Here is a 24,388-nt window from a genome sequence, read left to right as displayed (position 1 = left end):
TCAACTTTTTCCTGTTTTAGTCTTGGTAGAGTGTAAGTGTCCAGGAAATTATCCATTTCTTCTAGATTTTCTAGTTTGTTTGCATAGAGGTGTTTCTAGTATTGTCTGATGATAGTTTGTATTTCTGTGGGGTCGGTGGTGATATCCCCTTTATCATTTTTTATTGCGTCTATTTGATTCTTCTCTCTTTTCTTCCTTATTAGTCTTGCTAGCGGACTGTAAATTTTGTTGATCTTTTCAAAAAACCAACTACTGGATACATTGATTTTTTGGAGGGTTTTTTGTGTCTCTATCTCCTTCAGTTCTGCTCTGATCTTAGTTATTTCTTGCCTTCTGCTAGGTTTTGAATGCATTTGCTCTTGCTTCTCTAGTTCTTTTAATTGTGATGTTAGAGTGTCAATTTTAGATCTTTCCTGCTTTCTCTTGTGGGCATTTAGTGCTATAAATTTCCCTCTACACACTGCTTTAAATGTGTCCCAGAGATTCTGGTATGTTGTATCTTTGTTCTCATTGGTTTCAAAGAACATCTTTATTTCTGCCTTCATTTCGTTATGTACCCAGTAGTCATTCAGGAGCAGGTTGTTCAGTTTCCATGTAGTTGAGCGGTTTTGATTGAGTTTCTTAGTCCGGAGTTCTAGTTTGATTGCACTGTGGTCTGAGAGACAGTTTGTTATAATTTCTGTTCTTGTCCATTTGTTGAGGAGTGCTTTACTTCCAATTATGTGGTCAATTTTGGAATAAGTGTGATGTGGTGCTGGGAAGAATGTCTATTCCGTTGATTTGGGGTGGAGAGTTCTGTAGATGTCTATTAGGTCTGCTTGCTGCAGAGATGAGTTCAATTCCTGGATATCCTTGTTAACTTTCTGTCTCGTTGATCTGTCTAATGTTGACAGTGGGGTGTTGAAGTCTCCCATTATTATTGTATGGGAGTCTAAGTCTCTTTGTAAGTCTCTAAGGACTTGCTTTATGAATCTGGGTGCTCCTGTATTGGGTGCATATATATTTAGGACAGTTAACTCTTCCTGTTGAATTGATCCTTTTACCATTATGTAATGGCCTTCTTTGTCTCTTTTGATCTTTGATGGTTTAAAGTCTGTTTTATCAGAGACTAGGATGGCAATCTCTGCTTTTTTTTTTGTTCTCCATTTGCTTGGTAGATCTTCCTCCATCCCGTTATTCTGAGCCTATGTATGTCTCTGCATGTGAGATGGGTCTCCTGAATAAGCAGACTGATGGGTCTTGACTCTTTATCCAGTTTGCCAGTCTGTGTCTTTTAATTGGACCATTTATTCCATTTACATTTAAGGATAATATTGTTTTGTGTGAACTTGATACTGCCTTTATGATATTAACTGGTTATTTTTCTCGTTAGTTGATGCAGTTTCTTCCTAGCCTCGATGGTCTTTACATTTTGGCATGTTTTTGCAATGGCTGGTACCGGTTGTTCCTTTCCATGTTTAGTGCTTCCTTCAGAGTCTCTTGTAAGGCAGGCCTGGTGATGACAAAATCGCTAAGCTTTTGCTTATCTGTAAAGGATTTTATTTCTCCTTAATTTATGAAACTTAGTTTGGCTGGATATGAAATTCTGGGTTGAAAATTCTTTTCTTTAAGAATGTTCAATATTGGCCCCCCCTCTCTTCTGCTTGTAGAGTTTCTGCCGAGAGTTCTGCTGTTAGTCTGATGGGCTTCCCTTTGTGGGTAACCCGACCTTTCCCTCTGGCTGCCCTTAAGATTTTTTCCTTCATTTCAACTTTGGTGAATCGGAGTATCTTTGTGGCGTTTTCTGTATTTCCTGGATTTGATTGTTGGCCTGCCGCACTAGGTTGGGGAAGTTCTCCTGGATGATATCCTGAAGAGTGTTTTCCAACTTGGTTCCATTTCCCCCTTCACTTTCAGGCACCCCAATCAGACGTAGATTTGGTCTTTTTACATAATCCCATACTTCTTGCAGGCTTTGTTCATTTCTTTTTCTTCTTTTTTCTTTTGTTTTCTCTTCTCGCTTCATCTCGTTCATTTGATCCTCAATCGCTGATACTCTTTCTTCCAGTTGATCGAGTCGGTTACTGAAGCTTGTGCATTTGTCATGTATTTCTCGTGTCATGGTTTTCATCTCTTTCATTTCGTTTATGACCTTATCTTCATTAATTACTCTAGCCTTCAATTCTTCCACTTTTTTTTTTCAAGATTTTTAGTTTCTTTGCGCTGTGTATGTAATTCCTCCTTTAGCTCTGAGAAGTTTGATGGACTAAAGCCTTCTTCTCTCATCTCGTCAAAGTCATTCTCTGTCCAGCTTTGATCCGTTGCTGGCGATGAGCTGTGCTCCTTTGCCGGGGGAGATGCGCTCTTATTTTTTGAATTTCCAGCTTTTCTGCCCTGCTTTTTCCCCATCTTTGTGGTTTTATCTGCCTCTGGTCTTTGATGATGATGATGATGTACTGATGGGGTTTTGGTGTAGGTGTCCTTCCTGTTTGATAGTTTTCCTTCTAACAGTCAGGACCCTCAGCTGCAGGTCTGTTGGAGATTGCTTGAGGTCCACTCCAGACCCTGTTTGCCTAGGTATCAGCAGCAGAGGCTGCAGAAAGTAGAATATTGCTGAACAGCGAGTGTACCTGTCTGATTCTTGCTTTGGAGGCTTCCTCTCAGGAGTGTAGTCCATCCTGTGAGGTGTGGGGTGTCAGACTGCCCCTAGTGGGGATGTCTCCCAGTTAGGCTACTCAGGGGTCAGGGACCCACTTGAGCAGGTAGTCTGTCCTTTCTCAGCTCTCAACCTCCGTGTTGGGAGATCCACTGCTCTCTTCAAAGCTGTCAGACAGAGTCGTTTGCGTCTGCAGAGGTTTCTGCTGCTTTTGTGGTTGTTTACTGTGCCCTGTTCCCAGAGGTGGAGTCTACAGAGACAGGCAGGTTTCCTTGAGCTGCTGTGAGCTCCACCCAGTTCAAGCTTCCCAGCGGCTTTGTTTACCTACTTAAGCCTCAGCAATGGTGGGCGCCCCTCCCCCAGCCTGGCTGCTGCCTTGCTGAGAGATCGCAGATTGCTATGCTAGCAATGAGGGAGGCTCCGTGGGCATGGGACCCTCCTGGCTAGGTGTGGGATATAATCTCCTGGTGTGCCTGTTTGCTTAAAGCGCAGTATTGGGGTGGGAGTTACCCTATTTTCCAGGTGTTGTATATCTCAGTTCCCCTGGCTAGGAAAAAGGATTCCCTTTCCCCTTCCGCTTCCCAGGTGAGGCGATGCCTCGCCCTGCTTCAGCTCTCGCTGGTCGGGCTGCAGCAGCTGACCAGCACCGATTGTCCGGCTGTCCCTAGTGAGATGAACCCAGTACCTCAGTTGAAAATGCAGAAATCACCGGTCTTCTGTGTCGCTCGTGCTGGGAGTTGGAGACTGGAGCTGTTCCTATTCGGCCATCTTGCTCCGCCTCCCATCCCTATCTTGATCCATTATTGTTTTCTGGCCTGCCTTTCAGCTTTAATTTAATCACTAGGCATTGACTGAACTCCTAGTTTATCTTGACATCTAGGTCCTCAGAGAGGCAAGGTTGATTTCTAGTTGAGCTCCTGAAATGTTCCACTTGGTTACAAATTCAATTTCTTTCCCAGAAATTATTTCACCTTCCTAGGACTCTGCCTTGAGAACAGTAGCTATAATTACAGTCATCACCTGATTTATGATGCTTTGCTGTCCATACTCACTATCTCTCAATTTCTAGCCATATGTTGAATTAATGAGAATATGTTAGGAACCAATAATCCTGCATCTTGCAAGTCTTTCATGGTGGCAATAATTTATGTAGGTCTCCAAAGTATAACTTTTTGTTAATTATCCCGTTTGTGAAGGACAGTTACCAACTGGCCTCTCTAAGTCTCCATTCTGACTGCCTCCCTGTAGCATTGGACCCTTTGATATCTATCAGCTCAAAACCAATGTCTAGCAATGGTTAAAATGTATTGATATTTTCCTTTTGCCCGGTCACCATGGTGAATGGAGGCAGGTTTCTTTGGATAAAGCTAAGAAGAGAATACATTGTACAAATACATGGTTTGCCTTTGGATCCTTTGTCAAGGTGAGCTGTATTCCCTTCACACAAAGGGCTTGAACCTGTGGACTGGCTCTAGTCTAATTTAGTCAAGACCTATAAATTGTGAGGCCTTAATATTTTTTGAATATTTATGTACCCCCAGATTTATATGTTGAAATTCTCACAGCCAAGGTGATACCATTAGGATGCGAGGACTTCAGAAGTCGATTATATCATGGGGACAGAGCCCTCAAGAATAAGATTAGTGCCCTTATAAAAGATGAGTCACCAGTGAGACCCATCACCATGTGAGGTTAGAGTGAAATATCTGTGTATGAAGAAGTGGGCCTGTCACCAGACACAGAATCTTTCAGCATCTTGATCTTAGACTTCTCAGTTTCTGGAACTATGTGAAATAAATTTCCATTGTTTATAAGCCATTCAGTCTGTAGTATTCTACTATAGTAGACTAAACAGGCTAAGGATGCCTGAATCTGATCTCTGTTCACAGTAACTAGAACTTGTGGTTTACACAGACCAAGTAAGATTTCAGTAAGCTGCCCATTTATTTCAGTTCTAGAAAATTGATCTTAAGCATCACCATAGTTTTCTCTCTAGAAGACAATGTTTTAATTCTAGATTTCAATTCTAGAGACGCCATAATTTACAGTCGTTACCAAGGATGTTTGTTTTTCTCTGATTATTGCTCCAGCCCTACTACCAACAATACCCATACCCTTCTTATCTTTAGCTACTGAGTGGCCTCTGTACTGCAAGATAAATCATTCACAATTACTTCAGGGAATCGGTTAACTTCAGTGGAAGATTTTCCCACTGACATTACCTGTCTGTAGAAGGCAGCTAGTGAAGAGCTTTCCAAATATGCAAGTGCTCCCCAGCAATGTACTTTTTAATATTTTGATTAGAGAAGGAATGTCCTTTATGTCAACCTAGTTGACAAAGGTAAGAGTAGATGAGTGGCTTGCTATGATAAATCCACTCAAATGTTTTTGTCAATGGAGCCTTCAAATTTCTTTATATTAGGATTTCTGAACCTTGGTACTATTGATAATTTTGGAGCAAATTATTTTTTGCTGAGAGAGGCTGTCAAGTGCAGTATGGATGGTTTAACAGCATCTGTGGTCTTTACTCAGCAGTTCTTGTTAGTTATGAGAACCAAAAAATCTCAAGAAATTGGCAAATATCACTTGAGGAGGGAGGGTAAAATTTCTCCTAGTCGAGAAACACTGCTCTATATTATTGAAGGAAATGTGGTTGAGTCTAGTTGTCAGACAAATATAACTGTTATAGTATTTATCTATCTAAAAACACCTGTATCTTCTCCAGCTAACATACTGGATCCACTGTTTCTAGTAAATGTACATATATCAATAAATTTGACTTGATGCATTTTGATTTTCCCTGATCTAGTACCCTCAGAATTCATTCCCAGCATACTTCCCACATTGTTCCAAATGCTGTTGAGAGAATCCTTCAGTTATTTCACTTTATAATCTGTCTCTCCTTGGCTTTGACTCTGAGCTCAGGTCTCTTGGGTTTGCTGGTATCTGACTCAGTTATAGAACCCAGAGGCAATATGGGGTCGTGGGGCAGTTCTCAAGAAATACCAACACTCCTTTGCAAGATAACTGCTTCTAGTGAAGTGAAAGAGATATTCCATTCTCATTAAATATCCACATACTCCACTACATTTTTCAGACTCCTTCCAATTACTGTGGGCCATGTGACTAACCCTGGAAAATGTGCTTTGAAGAGAAATAGTATGTGACACTTTTTAGCTGAGGCATGTAAGAACAGGTTTGGGACCCTCTCCTTCTCTCTCTCACTGTGAAAACTCCAGTTCAGCTCTGAGGTGACTGAGCTTCAGTCAATAGATAGAAACAGAGATCCTTGCTTATTTTCATTGGACATGTAGCAGGAGACAGAAATACACTTTTGTTAGGTTTGGTATTTCAGCACAGACCATCCTATTCTAATTAATCCAGTAAGGTCATTAGAGAGTTTTCTATTATAGGGATGGTGGCTTAATTAGATAGGAGAGATGACTTGCTTCTTCGGTCAAAAGAGTTAGTAGGTATTTGATTCCTAAAACTACAGTTTATAATTTAAGTAAGTACTTCATCACTTGCATGTCATGAATGATCAATATTCATATTTTTGTTATTAAGGAAGTCATTACTGCAACCAACTTTAACCAGGTTAGATAAGTAATTCCAGGCATTGAAACTTGAGAGTTTGCTCCTGAAATCACTTTTCTGTAATAATTTATTTTCTACTGATAAGATAGTAGTAAGCTTGTTGGATCTAATAGTTCTATTTTCAGTTCTTTCAGATATCGCTGTAATATTTTCCATAAAGTTTGAACTAATTTACATTCCCACCAATGGTGTATGAACATTCCCTTTTCACTGCATGCATGCAAAATTTTTTTTGACTGTTTAGTAATAGCCATTCTGATTGATGTAACAGTGTGGTTGTAATTTGCATTTCTGTGATGAATATTTATGTTGAACATTTTTTCATGGGTTTTCAGCCACTTATATTTCTTCTTTTGAGAAATGTCTGTTCATGTCCTTTGCCAAGTTTTTAATGAGGTTGTTTTTTTTCTTGTTGAGTTGTTTGAGTTTCTTGTAGACTCAGGATATTAATCCTTTGTTGGAGGCATAATTTGTCAATATTTTCTCTAATCCTGAAAGTTGTCTTTTTATGCTGTTGATTATTTCTTTTGCTGTGCAGGCACTTTTTAGTTTGATTAAATCCCATTTGTCTATTTTTGTTTTTGTTGTGTTTGTTTTTGCGGTCTTCATCATAAATTATTTGCCTAGGCCGAAGTTCAGAAGAGTTTTTCGTAGATTCCAGAATTTTTAGTTTCAGGTGTTGAGTTTAGTTATTTAATACTTCTTGAGTTAATTATTGTATATGGTGAGAGAGAGTGGTCCAGTCTCATTCTTCTTCAAGTGGCTAGCCAGTATTCCCAGCACCATTTATTGATTAGGGAGTTATTTCTCCATTGTTTATTTTTGTTGGTTTTATTGAAGATCAGTTGGTTGTAAGTATATGGCTTTCTTTCTGGGGTCTATCTTTTTTTTTTTTTTTTTTTTTTTTTTTTTGAGATGGAGTCTCACTCTGTTGCTAAGGCTGGAGTGCAGTGGTGCAGTCTTGTCTCACTGCAACCTCCGTCTCCTGGGTTCAAGCAATTCTCTGCCTCAGTCTCCTGAGTAGCTGGGATTACAGGTGCCCACCATCACAGCCAGCTAATTTATATATTCTTAGAAGAGACAGGGTTTCACCATCTTGGCCAGACTGGTCTTGAACTCCTGATCTCATGGTCCACATGCCTTGGCCTCCCAAAGTGCTGGGATTACAGGCGTGAGCCACCGTGCCTGGCCTGGGGTCTCTATTCTGTTCCATTGATCTATGTGTCTATTTTCATACCAGTAGCATGGTATTTTAATTGCTGTAGACTAGGAGTAAAATTGAAAGCCAGTCAAGGTAGTGTCTTCAGATTTGTTCTTTTTGCTTAGAACTTAGTACTTTGGCGATTCAGGCTATTTTTTGGTTTTATATGTACATTAGGAAATTTTTTCTCATTCTGTGGAAACTGAGATTGATAATTTGACAGGAACTGCATTGAATCTGTAGATACACTGGGCAATATGGTCATTTGAGTGATATTGAGTCTTAACAATCTATGAGCATGGGATGTTTTCCCATTTATTTGTGTCATCCACAATTTCTCTCATCAGCGTTTTGTAGTTCTCTTTGTGGAGATCTTTCACTTCCTTGATTAGATGTATTCCTTTGTACTTAATGTTTTATTCTGGCTGTTGTAAATGGGATTATGTTCTTGATTTGGCTCTCGGCTTGAATGTTACTGGCAGATAGAAATGCTACTGATTTCGCAAATTTATTTTGTATCTTGAGACTTTACTGAAGTTTCTAATCAGATCTGGGAATGTTCCAGAGGAGTCTTTAGGATTTTCTAGGTATATGATCATGTTGTCAGTGAATAATAATTTGACTTCTTTTCCAATCTGAATGCCTTTTATTTCTTTCTCTTGCGTGATAGCTCTGGCTAGGGCTTCCACTACTATTATTGATTAGGAGCGGTGAGAATGGACAACTTTGTCTCATGTCACTTCTTAGGGGACAAGAACTGGAGCTTGCTTTCAACTTTTCCCCATTCAGTATTATGTTAACTGTGGGTTTGTTACATATGGCTCTTTTATTTTGAGATACATTCCATCTATGCCTAGTTTGTTAAGGGTTTTTATCATGAAGGGATGTTGGATTTTATAAAATACTGTTCTGTGTCTATTGAGATGATCATATGGTTTTATAATTAGTCCTGTTTATGTGGTGGATTATATTTATAATATATATGTATGTTGAATCATCCTTGCATCCCAGGAATAAAGCCCACTTGAGTTATTTTTTTGATGTGCTGCTTGATTCAGTTTGCTAGCATATTGTTGAGGATTTTTCTGCCAGTGTTTGCTAGGGATATTTGCCTGTTGTTTTCTGTTTTTTGTTTTTTGTTTTGTTTTGTTTTGTTTGCTATCTTTTTGCATTATTTTGATGTTAGGATGATACTAGTTTTGTAGAATGAATTAGGGAGGAATCCCCCTTCCTCAAGTTTTGGAATATAAATTGGTACAAGATCTTCATAAATCTGGTGGAATTTAGCTGTGAACCCATTTGGTCTGGGGCCTTTTTTGATTGGTAGGTGTTTTATTACAGATTCAATTTCATTACTCATTATTGGTGTATTCTGGATTTCTGTTTCTTCCTGGTTCAGCCATGGGAGGTTGTGTGTTTCCAGGAATTTATCCATTTTCTCTAGATTTTTTAGTCTGTGCACATAGACATGTTCATAGTAGTCTCTGTATATATTTTGTATATCTATTGGAGAGGTTGTAACGTCACCTTTGTCGTTTCTGGTTGTGGTCATTTGAATGTTCTTTTCCGTTAATCTAGCTAGCGGTCTATCAATCTTGTTTATCCTTTCAAAAGACAACTTTTCACTTTGTTGATCATTTTGGTCTGAATTTCGTTTAGTTCTGCTCTAATTTTAGTTGTTTCTGTTCTGCTAGCTTTGGATTTAGTTTTGTTGGTTTTATTTTTTTGTTTGTTTTTGTTTTTTTAATTCCGTTAGATGCAAGGTTAGGTTGTTCATTTGAAATCCTTCTATCTTCTTGATGTAGGCATTTAACACTATAAATATTCCCTTTAACACTGTTTTTGTCATGTCTCAGAGGTTTTGGTATGTTGTGTCTCCATTTTTAATTGTTTCAAATAATTTTTCATTTCTTCTTTAATTTCATTGCTTACTGAAAAATTATTCAGGAATAAGTGGTTTATTTTCCATGTATTTATGTAGTTGTGAGAGTTCTTATGGTATTGATTTCTATTTGTATTCCATTGTGGTTGGATATTATGGTTGGTATCATTGTGATTTTTTTGAGTTTATGGGGACTTGCTTTATAGTTGAGCATGTGATCAATCTTAGAGTATGTTCCATACACAGATGAAAAGAACGTATATTCTGTGGTTTTTGGGTGCAGTATTCTGTTAAAAGTCTATTAGGTCTAGTTGGTCAAGTGTTGAATTTACCTCCAGAATTTGTTAGTTTTCTGTCTCAATGAGCTTTCAAATGCTATAAGTGGGGTGTTGAAGCCCACCACTATTATTGTGTGGCTGTGTAAGTCATTTTTATTAGTTCAGAAATAATTGTTTTGTGAATCTGGGTGCTCCAATGTTGAGTAAACATCTATTTAAGACAGTGAAATCTTCTTGTTGAATGGAACCCTTTATTATTATGTAATGCCCTTTTTTGTCATTTTTCACTGCTTTTGATTTAAAATATATTTTATATGATACAAGAATAGTAACATTTGCTACTTTTTGTTTTCCATTTGGATGATAGACCTTTCTCCATCCCTTTACTTTGAGCGTATGGGTGAGATAGGTACATGTGAGATAGGTCTCTTAAAAACAGCAAAAGAATGAATCTTGTTTTCTTAAATCCAGTTTGCCAGTGTGTGTCTTTTATGTGGGGTATTAGGCCATTTATAGTCAAGGTTAATATTGATATAGGAGTTTTCTTCCTTTTGTAGTACTGTTAGCTAATTGATTTGTAGTCTTGATTATGTATTTGCTTTATGGGTCCATAAGCTATGTGCTTCTGTGTGCTTTTGTGGTAGCAAACATTTTTCATTTCCACGTTTAGCACTCCCTTAAGCATCTCTTATAGGGCCAGTCTAGTGGTAACAAATTCCCTTAGTGATTTCTTGTCTGGGAAAGACTTTATTTGTACTTTGTTTATGAAGCTTAGTTGGTGGAATATGAAATTCTTGACTGGGATTTCTTTTCTTCAAAAATGTTAAAAATGGGCCCTCAATCCTTTCTGGCTTGTAAGATTTCTGCTGAAAGTCTGTGTTAGTCTGATGGGTTCCCCTTTAAGAATAATATGGCCATTTTCTTTATCTGTCTTTAAGAATTTTTTTTTTTTTTTTTTTGCATTGACCTTGGATAGTCTGCTGACTATATACCTTGGTGATGTTCATCTTGTATAGCAACTCTCTGGACTTCCCTGGACTTCTTGTATCTCCATATTGACCTCTCTAGCCAGATTAGAGACATTTTCCTGAATTATATTCTCAAATATGTTTTCCAGATTGCTTACTTTTCTTCTCTCTCTCAAGAATGTCAACAAGTCATAGGTTTCATTGCTTTACATAATCCTATATTTCTCAAAATCTTTGATTTTTTTAAAAAATTTTTTCTACATTTTTGTCTGACTTGGTTGATTTGAAGGACTAGTCTGTGAAATTTTTTCTTCTGCTTTGTCAAGTCTGTTGTTAATGCTTCCAACTGTAGTTTGAAATTCCTTTAATAAATGTTCCAATTCCAGAAGTTGTTTGGTTCTTTCTTAATATAACTATGTGATATTTCAAGGCTTTGATCATTTTGCTGGCTTCTTTGTGTTGGATTTGAACTTATCTCTTGTATCTTGTTGAGTTTCTTTGCCATCCACATTTTGAATTCTATATCTGTCATTTCAGACATTTCATTCTGGTAAGGATCATTACTAAGAAGCTAGTACAATCCTTTGGAGGTGATAAAACACTGTGGATTTTTGTATTGCCAGAGTTCTTATACTGGTTCCTTCTCATCTGAGGGAGCTGAGATTTCTTTTTATTTCTTTTTAATTTGCTGTTGTTTTGATGGGGAGTGTTGATTTTTTATTGTCCCCCCCCCCTTGAAGGTATGACTGTGTTGTTTATTGTGTATCATTGATTTGCTTTGTTTCTGGGTGCTTTCAGAGGACCAAGATTCTGTAAGGACTCCTTGGTTGCAGATATGCAGTGGCTTCCTCAAGTTTATTGTTGTAGAGATTTACTTTTATTTGGAGGTGTAATTCACGCTTCAGGCCAGTAGATGATACTGAGAAGTCAGAGAAAGCAATAAGCTCTTTGCATGTGTTTACCCTTAGCATGGGCAGAAACCATGGAGAAGCATGAAAAGCACCCTCCCTCAGCTCATGCTCACTTTGGTGGGGGTGGAGCCAATGGAGAAGCCCAGGAAGTGGCCTCTGTCTGTCCACACTCCCAGGCCCCACCTGGAAGTCCTTTTGTCATGTCAACAGCAGTACACTGAAGAGGAAAACTGGGGGTGGGTGATGAACTCTGTTCATTTCCAGGCTTTGGTGGTGCTGCCTTCTGTGGTTGGCACCATGCTCAACTTTTCTTTGACTCAAGAGGGCTTTGGCAGACTATGCACCTCTCTCCCTTAGGGCCACTTAGTATTGAGGGTTAGCTCTCCAAAGAAGTGGGGTCCATCTCCCTCCTGTTCCTTGGAGCTAGTGGGGCACTGTCTCCCCATTGACCAAGGGAGCAGGCTGGGACACCCACCAATGACACACACAGACTGTCCCCAGATTGCATAGCTGTCTCTGCCTGCAAGTCTTGCCCTCCAGGAGAATCCTCAGCTTCAACAACTCTCCTCCCATTCTAGTCTTGGGTGAGAGAGAGCCTAATTCTAACATCTACTGCTGGGACACTCTCCACACTCACCACTCATTTGGGAAGTGGGAGCCCTTCTCCTGCTCCAGTGCTAGAGTCCCAGTCTCTGGCCCAAAATTAAATGCCTGCTGTGGCCACTGCTTCCAGGTTGCAAAACAATGACTCACTTTGTATAAGCCTGGATGGAAAATGGCATCCTCCTCTTGGTCCTGGGTCTGGGACAATGTAGTTTTTTCCCAGTGTCTCCCTCTCTCTGTCTCTCAGTCTTTCCCCAAATGTTAGCTCTAGGGCTTGAGAGAAACAGGGTACCCTCCCTTGGCACATATCCATAGTGGAAATGTGAATCACCAAGGGAGACTGACTGCCCCTCCCACACATTTTATCAGCTGAATGCTGTCACAAGGGCTGCTTACCAATTTTCTCCTCCAAAGAGTATGGGGTGTCCTTTGCTATCCCTGCAAATTTTCACCTTTCTTTTTGAATTAAAACTCAGAATTGATTTTTACACACTATTTTACTGTTTCCAAGTCGCCGATGCATCCTAAAAGTCTTTTTATCACCATCTTGGGAAAAGAAAAGTTTTCTTTCTTTTAAAAAATTGAATCAAGATAACCAAGGTGAAATAAAAATGCATATCTTGCAGCAAAAAAAAAAAAAAATGAAGTATTTGTTTTTTTTACTTCTGATTTAAAATCTCATCTCTGTTTCTTTAAAACCACATTCTTGGCTGGGTGTGGTGGCTCATGCTTATAAACTGAGATTATAATCTCAGCACTTTGGAGGTGGAAAATGTCTGTATATTTAACAAGCTCAACAATTTCATATGCCAGGCACACGTTGACTGCTTAAGGATGGCCCAGATGCTCTTCATGGTGTTCGCAGGAGGCATCCTGGACCCTATTTGCTTGTTTCTCATCTATTCTCTCTTATCTTGTTTCACAAAATCAGGAACTGAAGAGTGGGCCAATCTGAAACAAGATCAGAAATTGGCTAGTCAATGTGGCTTCCTTGGCTTCAGCAATCCTATTTAGATCCAAGGACTGCAGCTGGAGATTGGGCCATGCCCTGTAGGCCTGCTCACTGCCAGCTCAGAATTTGTATGACCCAGATACAACCCCTGTTTACAGGATGACTCATTTTCTTCATATTTTCTTTTCCATATGCTTGATCTGATATTATATATTCCATTTGGAAACTCTTTTTTACTCTTTCTCAACATAAGTACTTTGCATTGCTAGTGCATTTTTAATTCATACATTATATATATATAACTGTATACCATTCTATTTTGTGTATATATAATAATTTACCTTACCTTTCCTTTGCTCTGTTTCTACTTTTATGAATCATAGAGTAATGAACACTGTCATGTCTAAGGCTTCTGTTTTCCTTAGGATTATTTCTTTGAGCAAAAATGCCAGGAGTGGAATTTCTGGATGAAAAGATAAGGTTGTTGATAATTATTGCAGAGGTTATTTAATAATTTATATGCCAATATCACTGATTAGCTTTCCTTCTTAATACTATATGGACTTCATTTAAAAACAAAAATAAACATTATACACCATGATCTGCTATAACACAAATCAACTATGCTCCCTATACCAAAGGAAACTCTAGCACGAAGTCCTTTGACACCAGGGGCTGTCTCTTTTTTTCCATCATTTCTTGACAGTAGATTACCAATTGTAAGTAATACCACTCAGAGGGGCTGCATTTCAGAGTGGGGCTCAAAGCTAGCCAACTCCTAGTGTGATGCCCTTTTTGGAGGGCTTTCTGTCCAAGTAATTCCATCTCATTCATGTTCAATCTACTAGGAACTTGTACTAGAATTTTGGAAATGATTTGTCATTAGCGATAAATAGTTTAAAATATTTAAAAGCAAAGTGGCACTATTAAATTTTAACTTTTTTCATTAATTTATTTCTTACTACACATGTTAATAGGAGAAAAAGTTTAATCTTGGTGATGCATTATAGTTTTTATTAAGGAAATAATCACATTCCTTAATCTTTCAGTGACATATATGGTCCCAAAGTGGTATTGACTGAATCTCATTTTATATTAATTCATACACTAGTTTTAGCTTGACACAGATATACAACTAATACTTTGCTTTTTACAAAAATAAATGTAGGGATTTTATTTTGTTTTGTTTTACAGGAAGTTACTGGGACAACTGGTGAAATATGAATAGGTCTGCAGATTTGACAATATTACTGAATAATATTGTTAATATCTTAATTTTAAAATACCGTGGTTATGTAGGTGGTAGTGGGACATCCTAGATTCATGGCTGCAACTTACTCTTACATGGTTCAAGAAAAAAATTGTATGTATATATACATACATATCCGTGTGTGTATGTGTGTGTATGTAAGAGAGAGAAAAATAAAGCACACATATGAAAATGTTAACTGTTGGGAGATCTGGATGAACAGAAATTCTATGTACCATTCATGCACCTTTTCTATAAGTCTGAAATTATTTCAAGATAAAAAATTATAAAAATAAATAATAAATAGACCTGAAAAGAATCCTTTTACATTAAAGCTTTCCTCTATACACATTTTGTATCATAGCAATGCTAGCATTTATTTAATAATTTTAAGAGAAAGGACAGATGATAGTCTGTAGATTAGCATTTTCATTTATAAACCATGTGCTATGCTGGTTATAGAAGCATCACTAAAAACATTTAAATGGGTTTTGGCAAAGCTAAAGCTAAAATTAATTGTTCTTTCATTTAGAATCTGTGCTCTGCAAATTAATTATGTATTCAAAATAATCTTAACGTGTACTCATAATGAATATTATCATGAATCTGCATTAAAATCATTGGTCAATTCAATGTAATAATTATTCAGTGAAAGCCTGAAGATTCCAAAATATTAATTTTCTTATTGATTTGCACATCCAGTTTGTATCAAACAAATATATTAATAGTCATGATTTATTTAGAATTCATTGACTTTTATTAAGCACTTCTAATTTGCTAAATACTATGTACATACATGATAGGAGACAGTCACTGTTTTTTTTCAAGTTGCTTTCCTAAGACTGAATAACAACATCTTGAGCAAGGCTGACACGGTGCCAGGTTTTAATAAGCTGCCACTCCTCCTCCTTTTTCCAGATGAGAAGGAGAGGACAGCTGATATGTGCTGCTTGGGGATGTGGGAAGAGAATGCAGGTGAGTGAGCATGCACCTCCTCCCAGTGAGCAGCTTCCTCAGCTGGCTGTCATCTCTTCTTCAGGAAAGTCATTTATTTGGTGGCTGTGCAGTCATTCAGAGGACACTGTTCTGTGGCTCACTTTGGGATGACTTTGCTGAGGCAAGGAATTCTGGAAATTAAGCAGGCTGAGTTTGGCCTTGGCCAGAGCTGTATGGCAGATGGAAGCCATGGGATGGAGTCAAGAAGCTTGACTGGGCTCAGTTTAGCTGGCAACCCAGGACAGCAAGAAGATGCACCGATGTCAGAGAATTCCCATTTCTTTCTTCTGAAAAATCTCCTTCACTGTTGCCTTTCCTTTAATGGACTTCCAAAGGTTTAGCTATGTGCTTTATACCACTTTCAAACTCTTACCTCTGCTGTGCTCATGCCTTTGTTTTTTTGCTTAAGAGTGTCTCTCCCAGTGCCCAGATAATAAAAGCTCCCTTTCACTCTTTTGTTTAAAGGCAAGAGTTTAGAGGTTAGCTGTTTAAGGTCCAATTCCAGACTCTTCCTTTTACTCTAGCACCAATACTTTGGACAAGTTTTTAAAGACTTCCAGCCTAAGCCTTCACATATGTAGAATGAGAATAATAATGACAATTGTCACCTCTACCTGTGTCTATCCCTATCCTCTTTTAGATTTTGGCCTCGGGATTCTGGATTACTTAAAATAAAGTAAGACAGAAATGATTGGGATTATCTCCTTAACCTTAATATATCTCAAAAAAGATGACAGATGGGTGATGACTGGTGCAAGTACACCAGAAAAGAAAAATTTCATAAGCATTGAATAGTTGTGTTACTAATTAGTGGGACAATCTTTGTAACTCCTTCTTCCCCCACTTCTGCCCAATATGTAATAACGACATGCTCTGAATAATTGGCAGAAAGAGTGACTGCCATCTTTGCTGTTTCAGCAACTTAGCTGTTCCAGCCTCCAGGCTTTGGAGAGCCCAGACTGACCACAGGCAGAAGCAATACCCCAGCACAGCACAGCTGCTCTAGGAAAGCATGGCTAGATCGCTTCCTTAAATGGATCCCTGATCTCATTCCTCCTGACTGTGTGAGACCTCCTAACCAGGGTCTCCAGCCACTTCCTACAGGTGCATTTGGGCTGGCAACATGTATGTACCCCGCCCTGGGATGGAGCTCCCAGAGAAAGGGGCAGGCTGCCACTTTGCTGCTTTGCAGCCTTCACTGGTGATATCTCCAGGTACCGGAAAATTCAAGGCAACTAGGGACTGGAGCAGATGCCCAACAAACCTCAGCAGCCCTATGGAAAAGCGGCCAGACTATTAAAAGAGAACAAACAACAAACCCAAAACCTCATCCAAAGGTTAGCAACCCCAAAGATTGATGGTAGATCAGTTCACAAATATGCAAAAGAATGTGCTCCTTTAGATCAAGAATGCCAAAGTTCAAAAAGTCAGAGTGCTCTTTCATCCAAATGATCACACTACCTCTTCAGCAAAGGTTCAGAACCTGCTGAAGCTAAGATGGCTGCAATGACAGAAGTAGAAATCAGCATATGGATAGGAATGATATTCACTGAGCTAAAGGAGTACATTATAACTTAATGCAGGGAAGCGGAGTTATACCTGATGTAAATGACGAGTTGATGGGTGCTGACGAGTTGATGGGTGCAGCACACCAACATGGCACAAGTATACATATGTAACAAACCTGCACGTTATGCACATGTACCCTAGAACTTAAAGTATAATAATACTAAAAAATTAAAAAAAAACATTGCAAGAACTGACAGTAAAAATAACCAGTATAGTGAAGAACATAATCCATCTGATAGAGCTGAAAAACACAGTAAAAGAATTTCACAATGCAATCACAAGTATTAATAGCAGAATAGAACAAGCAGAGAAAATAATCTCAAAGCTTGAAGACTGTCTTTCTGAAATAAGACTGGCAGACAAGAACAGAATAAAGAATGAAAAGGAATGAACAAAACCACTGAGAATTGTAGGATTATATAGAGACTGAATCTACAACTGATTGGTGTACCTCAAAGAGATGGGGCGAATGGAACCAATTTGGAAAACTTACTTCAGGATATCATCCATAAGAACTCCGCCAACCTAGCTAGACAGGCCAAGATTCAAATTCAGGAAATGCAGAGTAAGGAAATGCAGGAAATTAAGGAAATGCCTAGTAAGGTACTCCACGAGAAGATCATCCCCAAGACTCATAATTATCAGATTCGTCAGGGTCAAAATGAAAGAAAAAATGGTAAGGGCATCCTGAAAGAAAGGCCAGATTACCTACAAAGGGAAGCTCATCAGACTAACAGCAAACCTCTCAGCGGAAACCCTACAAACTAGAAGAGATTGGAGGCCAATATTCAACATTCTTAAAGAAAAGAAATGCCAATCCAGAATTTCATATCTAGCCAAATTAAGCTTCAAAAGTGAAAAAGAAATAAGATCCTTTACAGACAAGCAAATGCTGAGAGAGTTGATAAGCTCCAGATATGCCCTATAAAAGCTCCTAAAGGAAGCACTAAATATGGAAAGGAAAAACCTTTACCGGCAGTTATAAGAACACACTGGAGTACACAGACCAGTGACACTATAAAGCAGCCATATAGGCCATGTGTGGTGGCTTATGCCTGTAATCCCAACACTTTGGGAGGCTGAGGCACGCAGATCATGAGGCCAGGAGTTCAGGACCAACCTGGCCTATATGGTGAAACCCCATCTCTACTAAAAATACAAAAATTAGCTGGATGTGGTGGCACATGCCTGTATCCCAGCTACTTGGGAGGCTGAAGCATGAGAATTGCTTGAACCTGGGAGGCGGAGGTTGAAGTGAGCTGAGATTGTGTCATTGCACTCCAGCCTGGATGACAGATCAAGATTCCATCTAAAAATAAATGCATCAATCAATAAATAAAGCAGCCACATAAGCAAGTCTGCAAAATAATCAGGTAGCATCATGATGACAGGATCAAATCCACACAGAACAATACTAACCTTAAATATAAACTGGATAAATACCCCAATTAGAAAACACACTGGCAAGCTGGATAAAGAACCAAGACCCATCACTATGTTATCTTCAAGAGACCCATCTCACATGCAATAACATCCATAGGCTTAAAATAAAGCGAGAAGGAAAACTTACCAAGCAAATGGAAAGAATGAAAAAAAAAACAAAACAACAACAACTGTGGTTGCAATTCTAGTTTTTGACAAAACAGACTCTAAATCAACAAAGATTATAAAAAAGAAGGGAATTACATAATGGTAAAGGATTCAATTCAGCAAGAAGAGCTAACTACACTAAACATATATGTAACCAACACAGGAGCATCCAGATTAATAAAGCAAGTTCTTAGAGGCCTCCAAAGAGACTTAGACTCCTACACAATGATAGAAGGAAACTTTACCATCCCACTAACCATATTAGATTATCAAGACAGAAAAGTAATAAAGATATTCAGGACTTGAATTCAGGTCTGTATCAAAGGGACCTGATAGGTATCTACAGAACTCTCCATCCAAAAGCAACAGAATATACATTCTTCTCATTGTCAAATGTTACTTATTCTAAAATCAATCACATAATCATAAGTAAAACACTTCTCAGCAAATGCAGGAAAAAACACTGAAATCATAACAAAGTCTCGTCGAGCAGAATACAATGAATGCAATTAGAAACCATGATTAAACAATTCACTAAAATCCATACATTACATGAAAATGCAACAACCTGCCCCTGAATGACTTTGGATAAATAATGAAATTAAGGCAGAAATCAATAAATTATTTGAAACTAATGAGAACAAAGATACAACATACCAGAATCTCTGGGACACACTAAGGCAGTGTTAGGAGGGACATTTATAGGACTAAAGGTCCATATCAAAAAGCTATGAAGATCTCAAGTTAACAACCTAATATCACAACTAAAATAACTAGAGAACGAAGAATAAACTAATTCCAAGGCTAACAGAATACAACAAGTAACCAAAATCAGAGCTGGACTGAAGGGGATAGAGACACAAGAAAACATTCAAATGGCCAGGAGTTGATTCTTTGAAAAAAAAAAAATAATTAAATAGATAGACTTCTACCTAGACAAATAAAGAAGAAAAGAGAGAAGGTCCAAATAAACACAATCAGAAATGGTAAAGGGAATATTACCACTGAACCCACAGAAATACCAACAAACACCAGAGACTATAATAAACACCTCTATGTACATAAACTGGAAACTGTAGAAGAAATGGATACATACACATTCCCAAGTCTGAACCAGGAAGAAATTGAATCCCTGAACAGACCAATAATGAGTTCAGAACTTGAGGCAGTAGTAACTAGTTTTCTAACCAAAAAAGCCCATGACCAGACAGATTGCCAGCTGAATTTTACCAGATGTACACAGAATGGCTGGAACCATCCCTACTGATACTATTTTAAACAATGGAAAAAGAGGTACTGCTCCCTAACTTATTCTATGAGGCCAGCATCATCCCAATACCAAAATACGGCAGAAATAAAATAACAAAAAAGAAAACTTCAGGCCAATATTCTTTATGAACATTGATGCAAAAATTTTCAACAAAATACTGGCAAGCCAAATCCAGCAGCCCATCAAAAAGCTTATCCACCATGATGAACTAGGCTTCATCCTTGGGATGCAAGGTTGGTTCAAATTACACAAATCCATTAATGTGATTCATCCTATAAACAAAACAAAAGACAAAAACCATGTGCTTATCTCAATAGATGAAGAAATTGCTCTTGATAAAATTTACCATCCCTTCATGTTAGAAGCTCTCAATAAACTAGGTATTGAAAGAACATACCTCAAAATAATAAGAACCATATATGACAAACCCACAGCCAAAATCACACGGAATGGGCAAAAGCTGTAAGCACTCCCCTTGAAAACAGGCACAAGGCAAGGATGCCCTTTCTCACCACCCCCATTCAACATTGTATTGGAATTTCTGGCCAGAGCAATCAATCAAGAGAAAGAAATAAAGGCATTCAAACAGAAAGAGAGGAAGTCAAACTATCTCTGTTTGCAGATGACATGATCCTATATCTACAAAATTCCATCATCTCAGCCCAAAAGCTTCTTAAGTTGGTAAGCAAGTATAGCAAAGCCTCAGGATACACAATCAATGTGCAAAAATTGCTAACTTTCCTGCACACCATCAACCGTTAAGCTGACAGCCAAATCACAAACAAATCACGTCACAATTACAGCTAACAAGTGAAGTGAAAGATCTCTACAAGAAGAGCTACAAACCACTGCTCAAAGAAATTAGTGGTACTGTGGCCACCCAGGTGTCCAACTGAGCACACATGCACCAGAAACGCCAGAGAAGAGGGAGAACCCTGGTTCTTGTAGGGAAATGGAGGGGTAGGGAATGTTGTGGGGTACATTATGTCCTGAGAAGGGAAAGCATGGAATGAGAGGCTTTGAGGAGAGGAAGTGATAGGGACAGGAGGCAGAGAAATACTGGGTAGAAAAGGATGGGTCCTTGGTAAGAGTCCCACCCTCAAGCCTGAAACACCACCCCAAATTGAGAACATGCATTCCTGTTTTTGGGATCAAATGTTGCCTTTTCCAAAACCACCCATGACCTGCCCTGCCCTCAAACCTGTGCCCATAAAATCCCCCAGCCAGAGTGGAGAAGAGGAGAATCTGCTGGACATCGGAGACTACGGTTTGACCTCAGAGAGAAGCGGCTTGACTTCAGAGGGATGATTTGACAGCATTGCTTTGGAGAGGAGTCCAGTCCTCTCTGGAAAATCATCTTCTCACTCCATTCGCTTTTCACATCCCCTTCCCACTGAGAGCCACTTTTATCAGGAAGAAAAATCCTCTGTATTCACCTTTCTTCAATTTGCTCAGATGACCTGATTTTTCCTGGATGCCAAACAAGAGCTCAGGTGCCACGGGTGTGGATGATAGCTGTCACAATGACCCTCTGCCCTTGCTGGTGGAGAGCAACCATCTTATGTGAAAAGGCAAAGGCCCCACTGAGGTGTTATACCGTGAATGGCAAAGCTAAAAGAGCACCGTAACATATGCCCTCAGGGGCTTTGGGGGTGGCAGGTACGCCACCCTAGATGGTACTGTTGGGGCTGCACAGAATTTTGCTCCTGCCAGCACCCAAAAGCACTCATCCCAGCTCCTGCACCAGCTCACCTGCATGCTTCCTCCTCTAAGGGGTTGAGCACAACAGGTTTGAGTGAGTGAAGTTAGTCCTAGCCGGTCCCAAAGAGGCCAGCTAGCCCCAGGACCCACACTCTAGTTCCTGTCTGCAAAAATGTCAGGGAAAATTTACTGCCTCAGAAGGAGGACAGACCATGGACTAGGGCAACCTGATGGCCATGGAGGTTGAAGAGAGGATGAAATGCCTTCAAAAGTTTCCTGAAATCATAAGATGATCCTCGACTGACTGACTGAATAAAAAGCAAGATCAGGACTGGTTTACTGACATTATCCTGATTGTCAATAGACACCATTTTAAGGATCACAAGTCTCTTTTGACTGCTTGCAGTAAGTTCTATAAATTCTTTCAATTTACTCAGAAACCTTTGGTGGGACAGAAGGTGTTGGTAAAATGACCTTTTGTAATTTAATTCAGTTCACATATACAGCAAAATAATTGATACAGGAGAAGAAGTCAATGATGTATGGAAAGCAGCAGAGTTCTACAAATGCTAGAAGTTATCGCTAGGGACAGGAGGCAGGGGAATTCTGGGTAAAGGAGGGCAGGTCCCTGACAAGGGTCCCACACTCAAGCCTGTGACAGCATTCCAACGTGAGAGCATGCCTTCCTGTTTTCCCACTCGAATGTTGTCTTTTCCAAAGTCAACCATGCCCTGCCCCACCCCCATCCTGTGTGTATAAAAACCCCAGGCTCCACTAGCTGAGAGCAGAGAAGAGAAGAAGCAGGTGGATGCCAGAGACTGGTTTGACATCAGAGAGAAGCAGCTTGACTTCAGAGGGATGGCTTCATGGCTTTGCTTTAGAGAGGAATCCAGCCGGGGATGGAGGGTCCAGCCAGGGATGCAGTCCACAGGACCCACATGGAGTTTTGCTCCTGCCAGCACCCAAAAGCACTTGCCCTGTCTCCTGCACTCGCTCACCTGCATGCTCCCTCCCGTGGCAGGTTGAGTGCAACAGGTTCCAATGAGTAGAGTTTGCCCCAGCTGGTGCCGAAGTGGCCGGCTAGCCCCAGCACCTGCACACCAGTTCCCACCCATGAAGGGGTCAGGCAAAATTTCCTGCTTCATTATGAAAGCCCTTGAAGTCAGGAACAAAGAAAACTCAACTCCATTAGAGGAAAATCCCATAGGGAAAAAGGTGGCCAAAAAAAAGGAAGATCGCAGCAACTTCAAATGTTATCACAGAATCATTGCCATCTGCAGAATCAGAACCTATTGAAATTGAGGTAGAGATTGCTGAAGGCACAATTGAAATGGAAGATGAAGGTATCAAAACATTAGAGGAAGTGGATTCTGCCAAGCATCCATAAAGTACATACAGAACACAAGTTCCTCTAAAGATTCTGCTCTAGCACTGTTGGCAGATATTACCAGCAAGTATCACCAAAGTGACAGAAAAGGGCAGATTAAAGAAGATGGCCATGCATCTGACCCCGTAAGCATACAGGTAGAAAGTATTGAAACTGTGGAACTTCAGTTGTCACATGTGAAGGACTTGTTCCATTGTGAGAAATGTAATGGTTCATTTAAATTGTTTTATCATTTGAAGGAATACATGAAATCACACTCATCTAAGAGTTTCAAGTGTGAAATATGCAATGAAAGGTATGCACATGGAAACAGCACCTAAACTGTTACCACCTTGAAGAAGGTGGAGTCACTAAGAAGCAAAGAACTGGGAAAAAAGTGTATGTATGTCAGTACTGTGAGAAGCAGTTTGACTGTTTTGGAAATCTTAAAGAACATCTTAGAAAAATATACAGGTGAACAACCTTTTGAGTGTCCAAATTATCATGAAATATTTGCTAGAAATAGCACCCTCAAATGTCACCTCACTGCATGCCAAACTGGAGTAGGGGCAAAAAGGAAGAAAGAAGCTCTGTGAATGCCACGTCTGTAACAGTGTGTTTAACAGCTGGGCCCAGTTCAAAGATCACTTCATAATACAAATTGGATGTAAACCCAACCATTGTTCTTTATGTGACTTGCGGTTAATGCAAGGAAATAAATTAATGAGGTACCTCAGTGATACAATATTTCAGAGTATCTAGTAATGGAAGAAGTTCTTTCAGTAGAAACTTACATGCAAAGTGAACCTGTGACATCAATGACTATTATAGAACAAATTGGGAAGGTGTGTGTGCTACCATTGCTTCAGGTCCAGGTGGATTCAGCACAAGTGACTGTAGAACACATCCATCCAGATGTGCTCCAGGACAGCCAGGTACTTTGTTCATACCTGAGTGTGCTTCCAGAGCAGGTCCAAATAAGTTATCTAGAAGTAGGTCGAATTCAGACTGAAGAAGGTACTGAAGTACATGTAGAGAAGCTTCATGTTGAATGGATAAATCAGATGCCAGTGGAAGTACAAACTGAACTTCTAGAAGCAGACTTGGACCATGTGACCCCAGAAATCTATGACCCAAGAGGAGAGAGAACCTAGCCAACTAGACGCTGTTCAGGCTGCCAGGGAAGATCACGAAGATGCTGAGGATTAGAGAGCAAGCCAACGGTGGATCCTGAAGCTGAAAAGGCAGAGAATGAGGACAGAACAGCTATGCCGGTTTTAGAGTGAAATTACACATGAATATATTTTTAAATGTACTTGGGTTTTTGAATGTATTATGGGCAGTATGACTGTCCTTAAGCTAACAGATAAGTGGACCAAAGTTAAGCTATTTGTTGTTGCGCTGAATTTTTTTTTTGAAACAAATTAATTCCCCTCCCCAGGCCCAATGCAACAGACTAGGGATCTGTTCCATAAATTAAGCGGAGTTTTGAGAAGTACATTTCTAGGTGGATTATATTCTTATTACATAGCTTCATATGACTGTATCTATTTTCATTGCAGTAAAAATTTTCCCTTTTCTATTTACCAGGTCATGTTTTCTTCAAATTTCTTTCATTTT

The 24,388-nt window shown here is 39.3% G+C and overlaps 1 pseudogene; it reads left to right on the top strand.

Annotated features, from left to right (window-relative positions):
* Positions 1–21,638: 21,638 nt before the first annotated feature.
* On the top strand, positions 21,639–24,054 carry LOC114675812 (zinc finger protein 131-like; annotated as a pseudogene).
* The last annotated feature ends 334 nt before the right edge of the window (positions 24,055–24,388 follow it).

The sequence above is a fragment of the Macaca mulatta genome, chromosome 4, assembly GCF_049350105.2.
Source record: "Macaca mulatta isolate MMU2019108-1 chromosome 4, T2T-MMU8v2.0, whole genome shotgun sequence".
NCBI lineage: Eukaryota > Metazoa > Chordata > Mammalia > Primates > Cercopithecidae > Macaca > Macaca mulatta.
This window is presented reverse-complemented; position numbering and strand designations above follow the sequence as displayed.